The sequence below is a fragment of the Papaver somniferum genome, chromosome 10, assembly GCF_003573695.1.
Source record: "Papaver somniferum cultivar HN1 chromosome 10, ASM357369v1, whole genome shotgun sequence".
Taxonomy (NCBI): Eukaryota; Viridiplantae; Streptophyta; class Magnoliopsida; order Ranunculales; family Papaveraceae; genus Papaver; species Papaver somniferum.
Genome location: NC_039367.1, coordinates 143,051,626 through 143,072,954, shown reverse-complemented (window position 1 = coordinate 143,072,954; position 21,329 = coordinate 143,051,626). Strand labels below are relative to the sequence as shown.

The following is a 21,329-nucleotide window of genomic DNA, read 5'->3' as shown; positions in this document are numbered from 1 at the left end:
GCTCAGTGTCCAGAAGAAAGCCTTCATAGCTAGTCATGTGAGTTCTATTATTCAGAATACCACTACTCCTAAGTATAAAGACCCAGGGTCCCCTACCATTGCTTGTACAATAGGTAAGTACCGTGTTGAGAAAGCGTTGCTTGACTTAGGAGCCAGTGTGAACTTACTGCCATACCATGTGTACCTTAAGCTAGGACTTGGTGAGATGAAACCTACACAGATGACACTTCAGTTAGCTGATAGGTCCGTTAAAATTCCTCGTGGTGTGATCGAGGATGTTCTCATAGAGGTCGACAAGTTTATATATCCGGTGGATTTTGTTATCCTAGATACCCAACCTATCCCTGACCCAGAGAACCAAATACCAGTGATTTTAGGTCGCCCGTTTTTAGCTACATCCAATGCGATCATTAACTGTCGAAATGGTATTATGAATTTGTCTTTTGGTAATATGACTATTGAGCTGAACATTTTTAATATTAGTAAGCTACCTCTGAACTAGATGACTCGAATATAGAAGAGGTGAACATGATAGGAACATTAGTCGAGAGAGTCATTACCAAACACTTTGTTAGAAGATCCATTAGAGAAATGCCTAGCTCACTTTGGGATTGATTTTGATGATGATAAGGTGATTAATGAGGTGAATGCTTTGTTAGATTCAACCCCTTTGTTAGATACTAGTAATGATGGAAACCTAAGTTCGAACCACTACCAGTTTCTAAGTCTACCCTAGTTCCTTCTTTAGAAGAGCCTCCTAAGTTGGACCTAAAACCATTGCCAGATACCCTGAAGTATGTGTTTTTAGGCCCGTCTGAGTTTACCTGTGATTGTTTCTTCCGACTTGGATAGAGATCAGGAAAGTAGGCTAGTAACCGTCCTTCAAAACAACAAGGAAGCTTTAGGGTGGACATAGGAGACATTAAGGGTATAAGTCCTACTGTTTGTATGCATCAGATCTATTTAGAGGAAGACACCAAACCTTCTAGGGAGATGCAACGTCGACTAAACCCCAATATGAAAGAAGTAGTTCGAACTGAGGTTCTTAAGCTATTAGATGCAGGCATTATCTACCCTATTTCAGACAGTAAGTGGGTCAGCCCCGTTCAGGTTGTTCCCAAGAAATCTGGTATTACTGTAGTCCAGAATGATAACAATGAGTTAATCCCGACCCGAGTGACCACGGGTTGGCGTGTTTGTATTGACTATAGGAAATTGAACAAGGTCACTAGGAAGGACCACTTTCCCCTTCCCTTCATCGACCAGATGCTAGAGAGATTAGCTGGACATAGTCACTACTGCTTTTTAGATGGCTACTCTGGATATAATCAGATCGTTATTTCCCCAGAAGACCAGGAGAAAACCACTTTTACCTGTCCCTTTGGTACCTTTGCGTATAGACGCATGCCTTTCGGGCTATGTAATGCCCCTGCGACTTTTCAGCGTTGCATGATGAGCATATTTTCTGACATGGTAGAACGGTTCTTAGAGGTCTTTATGGATGATTTTTCAGTGTTTGGTTCGTCTTTCGATGAGTGCTTGCATCATTTGTCATTAGTTTTGACTAGGTGTAAGGAAAAGAATTTAGTGCTTAATTGGGAGAAATGTCACTTTATGGTTCGTTCAGGAATTGTTCTAGGGCATATTGTATCTTCAAAGGGTATAGAGGTAGATAGAGCCAAAGTTGACCTTATTAAAACTTTACCGGTCCCAAAAACCGTAAGAGATATTAGGTCATTCTTAGGGCATGCTGGTTTTTATCGTCGTTTCATTAAGGATTTTAGCTTGATGTCTAGACCTCTTTGCAATTTGCTTGCAAAAGATGTTAAGTTTGTCTTTGATGATGCTTGTTTAGAGGCTTTTGAGAAGCTTAAGTCATTACTCACTACCGCCCCCATAGTCCAGGCACCCAACTGGAACCTACCCTTTGAGATCATGTGTGATGCTTCAGATTATGCTATTGGTGTTGTGCTAGGTCAGCGAGAAAAAATTACTTCATGTGATTTACTATGCTAGCAAACTCTGAATGAGCCCAGTTAAACTATACCACTACAGAGAAGGAACTTTTAGCCATTGTGTTTGCTCTAAACAAGTTTAGACCCTATCTCTTAGGTTCTAAGATCGTAATCTATACTGATCATGCTGCTTTAAAATACCTTTTGTCTAAGAAGGATACCAAACCTAGATTGATTAGGTGGATCCTATTGTTGCAAGAATTTTCCCCAGACATTAGAGACAAAAAGGGCGCAGAAAATGTAGTAGCAGACCACTTGTCTAGACTCGTTGTTAGTTCCCCTAATGACTCCCTTCCTATAAGGGATAACTTTCCTGATGAACAATTGTTCTTTGTTACCCAATCGCCTTGGTACGCAAATATAGTGAACTATCTTGTTACTGGTCGAATGCCCCAACATTGGGGTAAACAAGATCGTTCTAGGTTTTTAGCCGAGGTTAAGCACTTTTTTTGGGATGATCCTTATTTGTTTAAGTATTGTCCAGACCAGATTATTAGGAGATGTATACCTGAGAGTGACCAGTCCAATATTATTTCCTTTTGTCATGATCATGCTTGTGGGGGTCACTTTAGTGCTAAGAAGACTGCTGCTAAGATATTGCAGTGTGGATTCTATTGGCCTTCGTTGTTTAAAGATCCCATAGTTACTGTGTTACTTGTGAACGTTGCCAGAAATTAGGAACCATTTCCCGTAGGAACATGATGCCCTTGAACCCGATTCTGATTGTTGAGGTCTTTGATGCGTGGGGTATTGACTTTGTGGGTCCGTTCCCTAATTATTTTGGTAACCCATACATCCTTGTCGCTGTAGACTATGTCTCTAAGTGAATTGAAGCGGTTGCGTGTAAAACCAATGACCATAGGGTTGTGATAGAGTTCTTGAAAGAAAATATACTTACACGTTTTGGTACACCGCGAGCTATAATTAGTGATGGAGGGTCGCACTTTTGTAATGGACCTTTTAGGCTCTTAATGAAGAAATATGTAGGGATTTTCATGGTCGGTTTTGGTTCGGTTTCTAGCCAAACCAAAACCGAAACCAATATTATTGGTTTCTAAAAATCTAAACCAAACCAATCCATTAACCATTGGTTTGGTTTCCAAATGGTTCCAGTTGGTTTCGGTTTGTCCCAGTGGTTTTTGGTTAACCAATAATTATGTCAAACCAAAAAAAAAAAAAACACAAATCTACAGATAAAAAAATCGTAGTTGCCGATAGTATTGGTTTACACAAATTTACAGACAAAAAAAATACAAAAAATATCAAGAATAGTTAAAGCTTACTCTAATTCTATAGATCAAAAGAAGATATATAATATATCTTAATTTAGTTATTGACAAACAAAAAAGAAGGAAGACGGGAAGAAAAAAGTCGAGTAGCAGCGGCTGTAGTTGGGGGTGGAGAAGGGAGGCGACTGAGAGAAGGAGAAAGAGAAAGAGGGAGAGTATCATAATGAAATATTAGTTTTAGGGTTTCTATTTATCCTCTAAATCAATGGGTAGAATCTAATACTTGTAAATTAAAGGTAGAAACTAAGTTTAAAAATTAATCGGTTTTCTAATGATTTTTGGTTCGGTTTTAGAGGTCAAACCAAACCGAAACCAACACTATCGGTTTTCCACTTTCTACACCGTAACCAATCCATTAGTAAATGGTTCGGTTTGGTTTCTTCCTAAATGGTCTGGTTTGGTTCGGTTCCAGCGAAAAACCGAAACCATGTTCAGCCCTAGAAATATGGTATTACTCATAAGGTAGTTATCCCGTAACATCCACAGACTAGTGGTCAAGTTGAGGTTTCCAATAGGGAGATAAAACGTATATTAGAGAAAACAGTTAATCCTAATCGGAAAGACTGGTCGTCTAGGCTTACCGTACTGCGTTTAAGACTCCTATTGGAATGTCGCCTTATCATCTTGTTTATGGCAAGGCATGTCATTTACCTGTTGAGTTAGAACATAGAGCTTATTGGGCTGTTAAGCAGCTAAATTTTTCACTCGACAAGGCAGGAGCCCATAGGAAACTCCAGCTCAATGAGTTGGAAGAGATTCGTAGAGATGCGTATGATAGTGCGAAGGAGTATAAGAACAAAATGAAACTTGTGCATGATAGGAATATTCCAAGAAAGACATTTTCTCCAGGTCAAAAAGTTCTTCTGTATGATACCCGCTTACATCTTTTCCTTGGAAAGTTGCATTCTCGGTGGACGGGTCCTTTTATTGTTCGCACTGTTTTTCCTCATGGAGCTGTTGAAATTAAGTCACCGGATGGTAGTAGTTCTTCGAAGGTTAACGTTCAGAGATTGAAACCCTTTTTAAAGCCTTTGCCTACAGGTGATGTTGAGGAGGTCCCTCTGGAGGACCCTGTTTACCCTTGATTGACCATCGAGGCGGATTGTATGTTGTATATTAGTTTTTGATTTTCTTCACCCAGGTACTATCTTTCCAACTTATCCTCGTGTTATGTTACTTTTGGTACTGCTCTTTCATTAGAAACATTGAGGACAATGTTAGATTTAAGTTTGGGGGTGGGGAAGAAACTTTTTGTTAGTTTTAAGTTGCAATAAATAAACTCCAGAGCCTAGAAATTTACGCCTATTAAGGATAGCACTAACCAATCTAAGTGGATGGAAACATTTTTGTTTTAGGAGTTGAGGAACCAATCTGACTAGATGGAAACATCTATAGAGTCTATTCATAAAAGCACAGAGCTCAGGTGTTAGAATTAACATGATAGTTTCGCCATATCTCTTCGAGTCCTTTTCACTTTCTATTTTTAGTTTTCTTTTATTTCAAGTGATTTGGTGGGGCACACGATTCAAGTTGTTACCTTTGCTAGGGTGAAATAGATTGACTGAGTTACCTTTTCAAAAAAATAAAAAAAAAATAGACCAGACCAGTAGACCAATCGGAATAAATACTAACACTTGGATAGCAATATGTGTGTGTTCTCCCTGTTTCCGTCGCCTAAGCAAGCGTGAAATGCAGGACCCGTGGGAACTATCGTGTAATCTGCTGACAAGAATCATGCGCTTGGATCAAAAAGATCTATTCATGCCGTTAAGTTAAAAAAAAAAAAATGGTTATTGTTATGTGTAGTCAACTGCTGGTTCCCTTGTATTTTCCAGTTTGTTGATCTAGATTTAAGTTATTGACCGCTGGTTCCCTTGTATATGCCAGTGTGTTAATATTAGTCAGACCGGTATCTCAGTCATTTAGGTTAGGTTCATCTTGGCAGAGGCCTTCAGACATATATGGGAAACACCGTTCGCTTTTCAACCATCTACATTTTTCTTTTTCCATCTTCTTAATCTTTTCATGTGATTAGTCTGACTCCGAGTATGATGTCCATCGTGAAACTATCTTAGTAGAGCTCTGTCACTTATATGAATTTTAGTATGCTTGAGTGCAAACTCGTGTACAGCAATTGGAATTTCGCATCAGGGTTCTTCCTCTTAGAGTCAATAATTGTATACCAACCAAGGAGGTTCTTTAGTGCTTTCCAAGGTTCTGCGTAGATAGCTAGGGTCTGGAGTATTGGTTTTGTGGGTACACCTCTGGTAAACCCTCCGGAGACAACACTCCGCCACTAGGGCCACCTAGGGGTTCAAATGATTTTCCTTTCTAGAATAAATTTGCTCGAGGACTAGCAAATAATAAGTTTGAGGGTATTTGATAGACGCATTTATGTGTCTATTTTGATCTCTTTTATGTATTTTATTAGTACCCATTTGTTCTCATTATGGTGTTTTTATGTTTGTTTAGGTGTTTTTGGAGAAAATACCCTTGTATGGAAAGAGTTGCTCAAAAAAATGATGATTTACACCCCGGAGAAAAGTACTAAAGGCACCCCAGAAATGTCCTGGAGGCCCCCCATAAATGTACCGGAAACGTCCCAGAAATGTCCCGGAGGAAACCATAAAAATTACTTATTTCAACCCAAGAATTACTATTTCAGCCCAAATTACTAAGGGGAAACCAAGACAGGATAGGGGGACACCCTCTTCTTCATTTGAATATCGATTTTGGCGGGAAAAATGTTCACAGCACAGGAGAATTTTCGATCGAAGAAATGATGTAGTGGTAGGTCGATTCAATGGCTGAATTTTGGTATAGAGATGTGATATAGGTTGAGGAACACAGTATGGGTGACGGAATCGGTCAATTTTGGCTAAAATTCCTGGTTCGATTCACCAAACCAAAACAGAGCAACACGCACTGTAAGCAAGCAAAATTTGAGTTCCTGTGTGCATGGGAGAGTTCTACTAGCGTTGGGAGAGTGCTGAGGCGTGGAGAAGACAATTGGGAGCGTGCTGGACTGAAGTTGACGTGAAAATCTTCTAAAAATGGAAATTATTGTTTATTTTTGGGCAGCGAGAATAAGTGAATTAAATGAGGATTATACTGCATCAATGGTCGGATTTTTTGTCCCTAACAACTATAAATAGACGTAAAATTAGAGGGGAGAGTGTTAGCGAGTGTTTGGAGGAGTTTAGGAGGTCGAAATCATCAAGAGAAAACTTGACAGAAATACACGTTGCTGCTGCTCTGAAGAACAAGGAATCGGCCACGGTTCCTTCATCCGATTTGCAACAGCATATTCAACCACAAAACTTTAGTTTCCGTCACAATTGTTTCTCTGTAACAGTTCAACATCGTCTTCGCAACAGGAACTGCTGTTGCGATTTCTCTGTTGCATTGTTTACTGATTTGTAATCAACTTTGGAGAAATAATAATATATTTTGAGATGCATTACACAATGATGAGCTAAACTTATTCTCTGGGGCGACGGAGGAAGCAATTCCACCAATAAAAAAATTGGTAATTTCTATTTTTATTATTTATGCAATTAAATTTATTTAATTATTTGCCTTGAGTATATAGGATTTTTCCAAAGATTTTTATTCAATAATTGTTATTTTGATTGATGGATTATGCTTGACTTAGAGTTTTTGATATTCCATGCTTTTAACTTACAGTTACTATTTTAAAAAAAATCAGTTTTTGCAATAATTAAAATTATTTGAAAGGAAAAATTTGCATAATAAATATTAGAAATATCAATTTAATTGGTAGAAAAGTGAAATCCTTAGCCCCAGTTTCCTCCAAAAATATTTCAATCGCTTTGTTAGTTTCTTTACAATTTAATTAAATCTAAAAAAAGTTACCTTCACAAGTTCGAAAGAACCTAGTTTTTACCACTGTCTACAACAACATTTGAAAATACATCAGTAACCCAAAATCGTAACCAATAATTAAAGTCTTCAATCTTTAATTATAATCTTCAAAGTAAACCGGATTCTACTATTGATCGAACATACATAACGGAGTCTGTAAATATTAGTTCTTATCCCACAGATCTAGAATGACGTAGATCAGTACTAGTAGATCTTCAAACGAAATTGAGTGGACTTATATGAGAAGGGAAAAATCATATAATAAACAAGTTTGATCTATCGAAGATTACTATAGCGTTAGCTCAATAACAAGTAATTGAACTCCTAAAAACTAAATAAAAATATTTATAGTTAACCTCCACCGAAGGTAAATCTTGAGGCTTCTTGATTCCAAAGAAGACTTTCAACGAAAGGCAGTACAAGATGTTTCACCTAACTAGATTAATCGTATATCTTTAATAAGTTGGATGTTCCATGGAATTAACAAAAGGATGATTCTGTAAGAATATAAGACTCCCTATGTGATGAACCGAACTTTTTTGTATCCGGCACTATGCCAAGTTGGTCGAAACTTCCCAATGTACCACTCGTAAAGCAGTCATCGGGACATAAATGTTTACTTCTCACCGGCAAATGCATGTTGATTTACCTTTTCAATCATGACAAAAGTAGTTTTCATACTAACTCCACATTATTCCAACTTACTATTGTTTTGTGAAGGATACAAGGTCGTAAAGGCCAATGGTAATGCATTTTGTACGCATCACAATCTCGCACATATTGTCCAAGCATTATGCCTTGAAATTACACTTACGTCACTGCAAACCTAATTTTAGGTCCTTGTTTTGACTCAATATTTAACTGGACACATGTATTGATTTTGTTCGTGCAAGGATGCATCATCCAGGTTCATTCCATCCTTACCTTGCATTATCCTTATGATGCAGGTGTCTTAACCAACTGAAAATGCAAATATCATAAACTCGGATAAAGAACATAAAATCTGATCGAGAAAAACTCTCTCATTATTGCATATGCTCCAAAAGTGTTACAATAGACCATATTCTTATGTTCATCCTAACTGGGTTATGTCATTCGAGCTCATTTAAATATAACATACATAATATGAGATTGTTCATTTGTTTGGTTTCGCTTTTCATTTGCTTCATATGATTCTTCATTTTATTGGGAAGATATCATTCACCGTTCATGTAGTTGCAGGAAATCCCACAACTACACCCTAATGATAATTTATGAAATAATCTAAGAAACCATGATGATAAACTCTAGATCTTTTATTAAAAACGTAGAACAAATACAAATGAGATATGACGAAACCCTAACTTGGGAAACAAATAACACACTCTCTCTCTTAAAATTCTATCCTTCGCTCACCAAAAAGATCTCTCTCTTTTATAATGGTGGTTGGTCCTTTATATATGAGTTTACATAGTGGAGGATAGCTAAGAAAGCCCCTATTTTCGGATCTGACGTGCGTCAAAGTCTCTTGGACATTTATATTGCCGCACGGATTCTTTGATGACGCATAGATCTTCACACTTTTATCGTGACTTAGTGACGTCATCGGATTCGTCATCCTGGATATATAACGTGCGTTCATATTCGCATAGTTAGTAAGTGTATTAATTCGCGTGGGTAATAAGTGTGCAGTATTTTGCACCCACAGTCCAGACAATCTTGAGACAAATTTTGGTTTGACGATGAACGTTCGCCTACTACACTTCCTCTCATTGCGAGTCATCTCACATGTGGGTTAACGTAATGGGCCTATATTTTATAATGGACTTTCTCAAGTTCACCCTGTGCTCCAAGCCTCCAATCCCATTCTAGACCCGTTCTTCATTCATGAACTTAGAAAGCAAAAGACGTGTCCTATCCAAACACCACGCCACATGTGACTTCCAAAAGGGACACGTGATTCTACATGCAATGACACGTATCTACATACTACGACACAACACTTTATGTCTACAGTCTACTACACACATTATTTAATCAAAATTCGGTGACATTGATTGAACAGAGAACTCCAACTCAAACCATAGAATTCTTTTCTTTTTATCTCTTTCTCTCTTTAGACACCGTGAGTGTGATAAAATGGCAGCAGCATCAACTAATCAAACTTTTCCACCACAGAAGCAAGATACTAAACCAGGGAAAGAATATATCATGGATCCACTCCCACAACCTATCAGCCCTCATTACATACCCTCCAACAAGTTTCATGTACACACCTTCATCTCTCACTTGATTTATTTTAATTTATTTTTATATGTACAATGATTGGGGGTGTGATTCTGCTAGATTATAAATGTTCGAGCAGCCTTCATTTTTGTGTGTGTATTACTAATGGTCTGTGTTGATTCAGGGAAAGGTGGTGTTGGTGACCGGAGGAGATTCAGGTATCGGAAGAGCAGTGTGTTATCATTTTGCGGCAGAAGGTGCAACAGTAGCTTTTACATATGTAAAAGGACATGAAGATAAAGATGCACTTGATACTTTCCAAATGCTAATCCAGTTCAGAGAAAACACTGGTTCCGAACATCCAATGGCTATACCAGTTGATCTTGGATTTGACGAGAATTGAAAGAGGGTTGTTGATGAAGTTGTTGATAATTTTGGGAAAATTGATGTTTTGGTTAATAATGCGGCCGAACAGCATATGAAATTCTCTATTGAAGATATTAGTCAAGAACAGCTCGAAAGGGTATTTAGGACCAACATCTTTGCTTACTTCTTTATGGCCAAACATGCTGTGAAGCATATGAAGGAAGGGAGTAGTATCATCAACACAACATCGGTGAATGCGTATAAAGGAAATGCAATTGTATTGGACTATACTGCGACGAAAGGAGCGATTGTTTCGTTTACCAGGGCACTAGCACTTGAGCTTGTGAACAAGGGTATTCGAGTTAATGGTGTTGCTCCTGGACCGGTTTGGACTCCAGCACAACCGGATACGTATAATGAGGACACGGTGACGAAGTTTGGAAAAGAGACGCCTACGGGAAGAGCTGCACAGCCTCATGAGATAGCACCGTGTTATATCTTCTTAGCTAATCAGAACTATTCTTCGTATTTCACTGGCCAAGTCCTCCATCCAAATGGTAATTAAATTGAATTACTCCTCCTTTCCGAAATTCGATTAGAAGTCGATTATAATCAATTGAATTTCGTTTTGACATTTTCTGTTGTGGAATTTTGTTATTGCAGGTGGGATGATAGCTAACACTTGACTGATTTACCATTTACAGGGTTTTGTGCTCGTTTTTCTTCTTTTTCTGAAACGTTGATCTTGTACATATAACTAGTTTATTTTCTTTGTACCAATATTGATATTATATAGATGAACACTCGAGTGCATAGTAACACAATGAGCGTGCACTTCGAGTACGTCAGGCTTCACAATCTATTTATGTGCATCTCTATAATTGCAAATCTTCATGCTCATGGTGCTAATTATGTGCATCTCTATGATTGCATGGTGCACTCGTAGCACTATAGATTACTTTGTAATATCATATCATGTATGGGATTATATGGAGTTGGCTTTTGTATTTGTTCGACCAGAAAAATCTGTTGGTTTTATATCTTCCTTGGTGTTGATATTCCCCTTCTTGTGGAACCCTCTCTGAGGTATGCCAGGATATAACGCCTGCGGTTTAAAGGGATCTATGGATGCCGCATGGAGAACTCATGCCATCCTCGGCATAATATGTGAGCTAAACTTCCTGGGTGCTCTGCTTCTCTACCAAGCAGGCTGTAAATTAGGAACCGTTAACTATCCTCTTTTATCCCCTGCAAGAAAAAGACTCTCCCCGACAATGAAACAAAGACAATTGTGTATTAGATTTTTTCTATACTAGTGAGAAGAGAAAACAATCATTATCCACAAGTCTCTCATCAAAAGAAAAAGTAAAAGCCACATCTTCAAGTCACATTTTCTTTCTAGTTATTTTCACAGCTGCCAATAGACAAATTGCGATTCTAAATGCCGGGGACAGAGCAAAAGTCTCCCATCAATCATGTCAATTCGGAGAATTTCGTTACTCAACGAAGCAAACTCAATATACTCAATTCAGCCGAACTTCTCATAAACAAATGCACCATTTTGACTCCGACTCTTTTCGGCATCTGATTTGCATTTTCATTTTCAATTTACTCAATTCAGCCGAACTTCTCAGAGTGCATCCAGATAAACTTATAAATCTGAATGGGCCTGGGCTTGGAAAACCAAGTGTGAACTGATTCAAACAAGAATGTTGATTTTAGGCATACTGAAATCTTTCTAGGCATACTGAATAAAGACAATAAAAGGTTGTGAAATAACAAAATCAGATATTCCCTTAACCCAAAATTTTTATAATAGCAAATCTACCCCTTACGTAGTAGTGTTAGTAATTTGGATTAGTGATTAAATATTTTGTTTAGTGATTAAGATAATTTTCAGAATTATAAAGGTTGTTTAGATGAAAAAATTTGGGGGAAAAAAATAATCAAAGTTTTGGTTAAGAAGGAGAGAAAGAAAAGGACAAAGTGAGTGGATTTTAATTCTTGATTCAATGGAGGATGAGGAGGGTCATAATTCGTATAAAAAACCTAGAAAAATACATATCAACTACAACAATGATTCCCAAATGGTTGATTTCATAGATTATGAGAATGATTTTACACAAACTCAAGCTCAAGCTCAAACTCAAACACAAACTCAAGATGATGATTTTTATGAGTCAAATCCAGATGATGAGTACATATATGAGGAACCCAATACTTCTAATACACATGTACACTTCTATCTTATGCTGAATCTCACTTCTATAGCTCGAAATTATCAAAAGTTTGGATTTTTGCTTCATGGTTCGGCGAACCAGGTTGAGGTTCGCCTCACATCTATGAGCCGAATCAACCAAATGATGAACGGTTCGGCTCACTGAATCTGTTTACAGAATGCGCCAAACCTATATAATTTTCGATTCCAACCCTTTTGCTAGACACTAGTTCGGCTTATATGAAAGTTTCATAGTAAGCCGAACAACATCCTGAATAGCCCGGAATAAAAATAATTACTGGTTCGGCTAATATGTTCAAAATCATATGAGCCGAACATGAATTTGTTAATTTTTGGGTTAAAATATTGTTATTGGTTCGGAATATATTGAGAATATCGTATAAGCCGAAACCTCTCAATGTTCAAGGTTCGGCACATAATATGATTATCGTATGAGCCGAACATGAATTTGTTAATTTTTGGGTTAAAATATTGTTCGTGGTTCGACACATATTGAGAATATCGTATAAGCCGAAACTTGTAATTGTTCATGGTTCGGCACATAATATGATTATCGAATTAGCCGAACATTGCTATTATATTCCTTTTCTAGTATTTAACCTTCTGATATTCTTTGTAGATCGTTCTTGGCGGACCTGTACCCATGGAAAATCAACCTGATCCAGTAGACATAATTCACGAGGATACCAAGGATCACTTCCAAAATGATTTGGTATGTAAGAACTTTTTGTTTACCTTAATGTTGTCAGAATATTCCAAAGTTTTTCTTACAAATAATTTGTTTTGGAATGAACGTAGAGATGGAAAACTAAACCCGAAGTTCTTGATTGGGTTGAGGAACACGCGATGAAGGTAAATTGTGTACTAGTTAAAGGACAACAAAGCCGAGGGGATCGGTTTTAAACTAAATAATTTTTACTTGGAAACATCAAAGTAAGAACTACAACAAAACATAGTTTTTGCAATGAAAAATATTGTTACAAATAATTGATTTTGCGTCAGAAATATATTTTCCTGACACTTTTTGCTTGTCGGTCAGTGCATTATAAAAAGAGGTGTTGCAAATACTATGTCTAACGCGGAAAACGTTACTTATATCAAGGTGCTTTTATAACACAACTTTTGCATTGCAAATGTTTTTTTCTGTCAGGAATAAATCATATACCACATAAGCTAATTTTTCCATTTTATTAATAAATCATTTATTTATTTTGATACTTTTTTAATAATTTCTCTGAAATTTTATGTAATGTATTGCATTTTCTAAATTCATAATCTTCACAATATTTTTTTGTCAAGATAAATAAATCATAAATAAATTTGTGTAATAGATTGAGCTAAGTTGAACAAAATTGAGTACAAAATGATCATATATTAAAATAGATTAATAAAAATTACAAGTAACCTTAAAAATGAAAAAAAGATACACCCAGAAAAAAAGAAACCAATGAAGTATTTTTTTATTAGCTATCTTCATGGTTGTTGCTTCGGATCTGGAATCGCTTCTCCGAGTTAGAGATGACTAATCGACAATGATTCCCAAATATGTTTTTCTATCTCGTGAAGGAATTCAAGATACATGTTGTAGAAGAGAAAACAAAACCTCAAATAAGTAATGATTTCGGTATGCCTAAAGTAGCATGTGGATCGAAGGAACGCCGATCAGATCTTCAAAGTCCTAGCCCATAAAGTATTTTATGCTTCTTCCATTTTTTTTCTTGATTACATACAAAAATACATCCAAAAAAGAAAAATCAAATCCTCAAAATCTGAAAAGTACAATAGCGAAACTTACAGAAAAAGGAAAATCAAAAATCTTCAAAGAAATGTTTTCCTTTTACTTAAGGAATAAGAACACCTGTTCAAAAAATATAGAATCAACAAAAAAAAAATGGTGGAGACAAGACTTATCTTTGTACTGTGTGATGTCCTTTTCGAGTCTATAGGTTGCACAGGATTTGGTGGTGGTGGCGGCGGCGGCTATTTTAGTTGACATGTTGATTGGTTTAGAAGAAGGAAGAAGAGAATAAGATGGAGACTAAGAAGATAATAAGAGAATAATATTTGTTATTTTAGGGTTACACCACGTATTAACCAAAAACATAATATATCAAAACTAACTTTTTTTTTTATCAGAATATTTTAACTAACTTAGTCCAACGTGCGCACCGTTATGTAGATGTGGTGGTTCAGTTCTTGACCAAAACCAAATCTCTTGTTTGTTTGTTTGTTTTTTTTACTTTTTAAATTAATTCATTTAGTTTATACGGCACCAACACGGGTGTTGCAAATTATTAAGATCACCCTATTTTAGCACCTAGCTAACACAATACAGATGTTACATAAGTACTGTCACAAATGAATATATTTTCTGACGGCTTTTATAATGTTGAGAATAGAACGTCACTAACGCGTCTGTTTGTTGAGTTTGCAAACTAAGAGAACTGTTCGGCTTATATGGATCAAGTATTATAAGCCGAACCAAATAAATAATAAGTTCGACTTATACGATTTTATGGTTATAAGCCGAACCATACTCTGAACTCCAAAAGTTACCTGGAGCAAAGTGAAGTTTCTTCCGATGTTTGTATTTGTCAACCTAGACGCGGTGGCAAGTTGGTCCAGCATGTAAGCGAGCGTATCCGTTCCCCAAGCATACTTGTTACAAGTTTCAAGATTCTTTACCAATTGGAGATAATTAGCATTTACCTTGTTTCCGGTAAGGTCGGGAAATATGTCTCTACCAATAGTATAAAGCAAGTAGGCAGTTCCGGTTTGCTTCACTTTGATGGGATCCATTGCCAAGAAACCTTTCTTTACTCTCTCCTTTGTGCTCTCAAATTCCTTTTTCAAGTTAGTCAGCTTGATCTTCTTATTCTTCTAATTTCTGCCATTGGGAGTGCATACGGAATCGACATCTTTAACGGATCGAAAAAACTCCAACTCAATTTTGTAATTACCCAAACCAAGACTTTCCCGGTACAAATTGTAGAGCTCATCCCAACTCATGTCATAAAAATCAGCATCCACAATTCTACCCCTTGCTTTAAGGCATGTAATCTTACTAGCCTCATCAGGAGTGATTGCCATCTTTCCAAAAGGTAATTGAAATGTGTAAGTTTCTGGACAGAATCTCTTGGTAAAGGCAGAAGCCGACACACTATCATTTTGCTTATGTCCATAATTGATGGAAGGCCATAAAGCACTGGCTTGTACGTAAGCAATCACCTCAGGAACATCATCATCAAGACTCCATTCCGCTGGCTCTGGTGTCTCAATACTCGGACTGCACGATTGTGATTAGGAGTCTCATACATTCTCTTCACCCAAGATTCGGCATAACCAATCAACACATTTCCTCCATCTTCCGGAATACCATGAGGCAAACCATCTCATCGAGGTGTAATTACGTCCTCTTCATCAGGAATGTGTAAACCAGTGATCCGTCTATCATCATCGCCCTTCTCTTTCTCGGGTCTAGCCACTTTCTTACCTTTCTTGTCTTTCTTGGGTTTTCCTTGGGGTTGTGTTTCTTGATGAACTTCTTGATTATCACCAACTTCTTCATCTTCAGTTATTCCTTCTTCTTGTCTTTCAATTCTTACTTGTTCATATTCTTCTTCTAAAAATCCTCCTCTTCCTCCCGCTCCCAATATTTTCTTACCTCCTCCTCTAGGATCGGGAGTTTTAGAAGTAGAAGGTGTTACCTCCATCTTCTTCCTCTTTGTAGATGCATTGGCCCTGACACAAGTATGAAAGTTATAAGACTAATTCGAACAACAAAGGAATTTGGAATGCCAAATACTTGTAAGAAAATAAGAAGGTTCGTCTTATCCGAAATAGCACATATACGCCGAACTATGTGTTAACATTTTTCTTACCTTACACAGAGAGTAGTTCGGCTCATAAGTACCAAAGACTTATAAGCCGATTCTACATATTCGGCTCACAAACAAAACTATCGAATAAGCTGAAGCTATAATTATGAATTGAAACTTGTATTCGGTGCAACATGATATCATATAAATAAGCTGATCCTTTACACTTATAAAATTTATGAATTTTAACAATGATATTTGGCTCAATCCTAATACTACCGAATAAGCCGAATTTAGAATTATGATTCAAACATATATTCGATGCAAATTGGTGTCATACAAATAAGCCGATCCTACACATGCAGAATTCATGAAATTCAAACAACACTGATCCGCGCAAAACTAATACTACCATATAAGCCGATCCTATACACATGCAAAATTTCTGAAATTCAAAAACATTTGTTCGGCGCAAAACTAATACAACCATATAAGCCGATCCTATAGACATGCAAAATTTATAGAATTCACACAACACAAATTCGGCTCAAATTTAAAACCATTGAATAAGCCGATCCTAAAAATTAGGCTATGTGTCCTTAAGTTCGGCTCAAAACTAATATGCATTGTAAGCCGAGTCGTTCATATGCACTTTCAGGGTTCAATTTCAAGAACAACTAGGCGCACATCTAAGGTTTTTTTTACGCCGAACCAAACCCTGTAACCGCCGCACAAACATGTTTTTGACGAATTAAATCTATCATACCAATCAAAAACATCAAATACGAGATGGGTTTGTAGAACTAACCTTCTTATTCTCATTTCCGGAGTTGGTTCTTCTTCAATCTCTTCTTCCGGTTGATTTTGTGGTTGATTTTGAGTTTGTTTTTCACTCTCTAAATCTTCTTCTTCTTCAATAGGTTGTTCAATCGATCGATTAGAACGAGATACTGACTTACGACGACCCATTATATAGATGAGTTTAATCGTCGACTAAATTTTCACGAATCGACGATTAAATTTCGACGATGATACGATAAAAAAAAGAAAAAAAAAGAAAAGGTTCGGATGTGGAGGAGGAAGAAGAAGAAGGGGTTGAATGAAACTGATTTTAGGTTTATTTATTATACGTTTTTGTATTAGGGTTAGGGATAGATTAGTAATTTAAAATATTTTAGGGCATATAGGTAATTAAACTACCCATAGGGTACCCCTTATAAGGTCACCCAAATTAGGATTGCTGCTTTGTATGCCTAGAAAGATTTAGGTATGCCCAAAATCAGGATTCTCAAACAAATGCTAGTAACACTCGGACATGGTAACATGGGTAACCCTTGTTCTAAACTTCTCGTGGCGCGATCGAGAGGCTTGTTTCATATGGTGAGAAAGGTACGAAATCTCTAGGCTCAGCTAATCTTTTCTTCATCTTTGTAAGTTGTGCAAATCTTGGCTTGTTTTTCCAAGTCTTTCAATGGAAATTGGTGTTTTTTTTTCCTGTGATAAGAATAACCCTAAGAATAAATCTGGTTGTTTGTTTTCGCAAATTATAAAAGCTAGGGTTTCTTATCATCGCATCAAATGTATCTATTCAATAAAACACTGATCCTTTTTTGGTTTGAATCCTTAATTTTTTTGTAGATTTTGAATTTGACGGAAAACCCTAAGTTTTATTGGATTAGACAGGCTTTTCACTGGAAAATATATTTGCTTTAAATTTTTTTACTTATAACCTTCTTTTATGGTGAGCTATGCTTGACATTCATGTACTTGGGTCTATCTCAGTTTTTCTTACACTTTCTTGTTAGAATTTGTGCTCATTGCTCGCTTAGATGATGCGTTCTGTGTTTCATCTATCTGAATTCGTTAGATTGGCTCTCGTGTTCTAGTCATATTTAGATAATTGCTTCGCATTGTTGTTTTGGTTGTTGAGTTTTCTCTTTAATTATTTGTTCTAATCAGTTACTGCAGGTAATATCATGAAGGATCTTCTACAAGAATTTCGTACATGGGACACATTTGAGGATATGGAAAAGGGTTTCTGTGGTTATCTCAGCCAACTGCCAGAACTGCCACAAAAAACGGAAGTGCGTGATCAAGAAAAATTAATCAAGGATATGAAGGTATATATCTGTTTGTATTGTTAGAGGACACCTTTTTCTTTTCTTTTTTATGAAAGAAAAACATCTTGATATTGTCTTGTTTTTGTTGTGGTTTTTCGTTCATTAGACACTACACGCTATTCTCAAATTCATGTTCGAAGCTATCAATAAAGAATACTATGATGCTGAATTGAATTAATTGACAAGGTAGTACATTATGCAGTTTACTATACCTTCCATGGTCTTGGTGTTATTGATTCCTAAGTCCTGACCTTTTTGGCTTACATATGATCAGCATCCTTACGTTGTTGATCTGCCATGCTTCGAAGAACTATTTTCTTACAAACAAAAATCAAGTTTCGAACTGTACCGAGAAGTAGTAGCTGAGAACAAACGCAGGATGATGTTTTACAAAGTTGATGAACAGCGTGTTAGGGTAATATCTTATATCTGTTTTTTCTTAGGACATTTGCCTGATTTTCCGCCTCAAAACTTATTTTGTTGGTGATCTCCTTAAAGGATTTGCAAGCAAAACTACAAGAGGCTGAGGACAAGTGTACACCGCTATTTAGACAGCTGAAACAACTTGGCGCGGTGAGAGGCTGTGTGAAGTGTTCCATCCGTTCTCTGGAATTGGATCTCGACAGCAGGAGTAAGGTAAATTTTCTTTGGTAGTACTTTAGGCACTTGTTGAGATTGGTAATTATGTAGGCATTTGAAAGTGCTGCACAGTTTGCAACACATTGTTTTACCCTGATCTTTTTTCTCTTCGTTTCTGTTTGTAGCCATCATTTGGCTATGCCGAGCAAATTGAATTCATGCGTAAAACTCTTGGTATCTAGCCTTTTCTTTTGTTGGGATCTTTATTGCCACATCTCAAGCTAGCCGGAGAAATATGTGCATGAATAGTTGGTGATAAGTTTGATCTTTAAGTTGTAAGTATGTTGTTGTTTTTTTCTTGTTTTTAATGGTGTTTTTATGTAACAAAGACAAACAGAAGATCTACAAAATCATTTAAGAAAGTAGTGTGTTTTGGTGTATTGCAAACACATTTATCCCATTTATCTATATTTATCTAATCATCTCCTAATTTTTGTCTAATTAGAAGACATTATCTTGACATTTTAATTTTTTTAGACACGTTTCTCTTATAAAGCTTTATATTCCTGTCAAAAATAACTGCTTTCAAGACGTATAAGGCCATCATCTATTACTTGGAAAGTCTGAATATTAACAGTTGTTTATAAATATTAATGGGTTTGGAATCTTAGAATGCAGTTATTTTTAATAGACATATAGAGTCTTATGAGAAATACACATCATCAAAAATTCAGTTATGTACAAAAATTTGTTACCGTTTAGGTTTTATAAAGAAAATTGGTGCCAAAATATCAAGATAATATTATTCTAGACAGTGAATTATCTGAATTGTTTTTGTTTAACATTCATACTCCTACTATTTGGCGGATCGGTGATAAGTATCCGAGTTGACTCAGTGCCAAATTTGCCTTCAATGAAACAATTCTAAATCTCAGTCCATATTTTTTTCGACATAGTTTTATGTTTTTCTTTACTTTCTTCTCTGATTTAAGTCTATAATTCTAGTTCTCTAGTGCTTCGTTTTTATTAATTACTTCCCTTTTCAATTTTCATCAATTGATTAGTTCTTTTCTAGGTTTAAACCTGGTTTTTCTATAAAAATCCTCTCAATCAAAATTCTGTATTTGCTCATAGGCTTAATCTGTTTCACTCTTTAAAATCCCTATCTTAATTTATTTCTATTCTTTCTTTTAAATCTGTTTTAATTCTCTCATCTTAATTGCTTTATTCTATCATGGTTGGATCTAAAATCCTCATCACAACTATTTTCTTTATCTTTTCTTTGTGTTTCAGGGAAAGATGTGTTGGAGCTATTGCTCGGTTAAGGCCTTGTCAGGTCAGTTGCTCGTTTCAGAGAAAAGAAGGAAAGCTACAGTTCAACTCATCTTTTCCCCATGGCGGCGACATTCCCTCAAATGCAAGTAAGAAGCAGTTCTTTCTATTAAAAGACAACCGAGTGAAGAGATACTATGAGAATAATGAGAAAATCTCAATCATTACAACTTACTTGTTTTCCAAGAAGAGTATTGCATATAAAAATTGTGAAGATTTAGTCATCCACTGTGCTCATGTCAGAAAATCTATCTCTTGCAACATTGTTATTAACGGTAGATTCATACAAGTGGCAATTTATCTCAGACTGCCTAAAGCACTATTTACATGCAAAGATTGTGTTTATAACAACCCTCTGGAAGATCAAGCTTGCTACAACACCCTCAGTAGAAAGAAACACAAAGCTTTTAAAAAAAACTTTCAGCACTGATAAAGATCAAAATTTTCATCTCTGGTTTACTCATTTCATCAAAAAAATTCTGATATTCCAACAGACAATTATATTGCTCATCTCATTAGTTTTCTAGAAGATCAATACAACCCTCTCACGGTTTCTTTCAGATACTATATTGAATTCCTTCGTACTGCTGCTCTCCTCATTGATCAAAGAAAATACCCAAGAGTTGTAGTGAAGTTGTTTAAGGAAATAAAGAAGAAAGATGATCCTGAAGGTTTAATAGTGGGAGAGATGGAATTTGCTCTTAATCAAGCATGGTCACCTATTGGAAGGCTTATTATTAAAAAGACATCTAATCCTAAAGTCTTCATAATAAGATTCACTAATGCTAGTGACTTTGCAGCTGCAGTCTACTCTATCCCAAATCGTGTTCGTGGAAAGCTTCTCACTATGAGGTTGTGGACTATTGAATCAAAAATAGAAGAAATTGATTTCAATGACCAAGACCGCTGGATCAATTCAACTTGAGAAGTGATTTAGTAGAAAAGGGCTTTGTAGCAAAGATGGTAACTGATAAAGTTGGAAGGGTCCTCACTCTTATTGGTCGTCTTAATCCCCAAGGTGAATATAATGCTCATGTGGTTACTGATTTAACAAAAATGTTGGTTCACCAGGTGAAGATAATTATCATTGAGGGGAGAGATAGAGAAGCAATCAAACTAAAGATTTTCTTTATGTCAATCCCTCATGGTACCTGTAGAGATTGCTGGTTTGTAGATGGTAAACACTCAGATGATATTTGCAAAGCTAGGTACATTGAGTATCAAAAGAACTTCCTACAATTTTTGTTTATGGTGAAGAGGATAAGGAAGCAGAAAATGTGGGAAGCTCTACAAATGTCAGAACTCAAGCTGGAAGGGTTGAAAATCTCACTAATGCAGCTGCTAGCCTTAGTATATATGATAGTGAGATTGATAGGATTGACTATGTCAATAGAGGAAGCAAAAGAAGGAGAATGGATGTTCAGGAATGGGGAAGTGAGGATGCTGAGCAATTGAGTAACGTAAATGTAGGAAAAGGATAA

The 21,329-nt window shown here is 36.4% G+C and overlaps 1 long non-coding RNA gene and 1 pseudogene across 1 annotated transcript; both read left to right on the top strand.

The window, feature by feature from the left end:
- Positions 1 to 9,251: 9,251 nt before the first annotated feature.
- On the top strand, positions 9,252 to 10,754 carry LOC113319450 (annotated as a pseudogene).
- A 6,638-nt stretch (positions 10,755 to 17,392) lies between these two features.
- Positions 17,393 to 20,433, top strand: LOC113316895. Its single transcript, XR_003343069.1, has 6 exons — positions 17,393 to 17,937; positions 18,044 to 18,123; positions 18,212 to 18,352; positions 18,436 to 18,573; positions 18,702 to 18,851; positions 19,810 to 20,433. It is a non-coding gene; the product is annotated as an uncharacterized LOC113316895 (long non-coding RNA).
- The last annotated feature ends 896 nt before the right edge of the window (positions 20,434 to 21,329 follow it).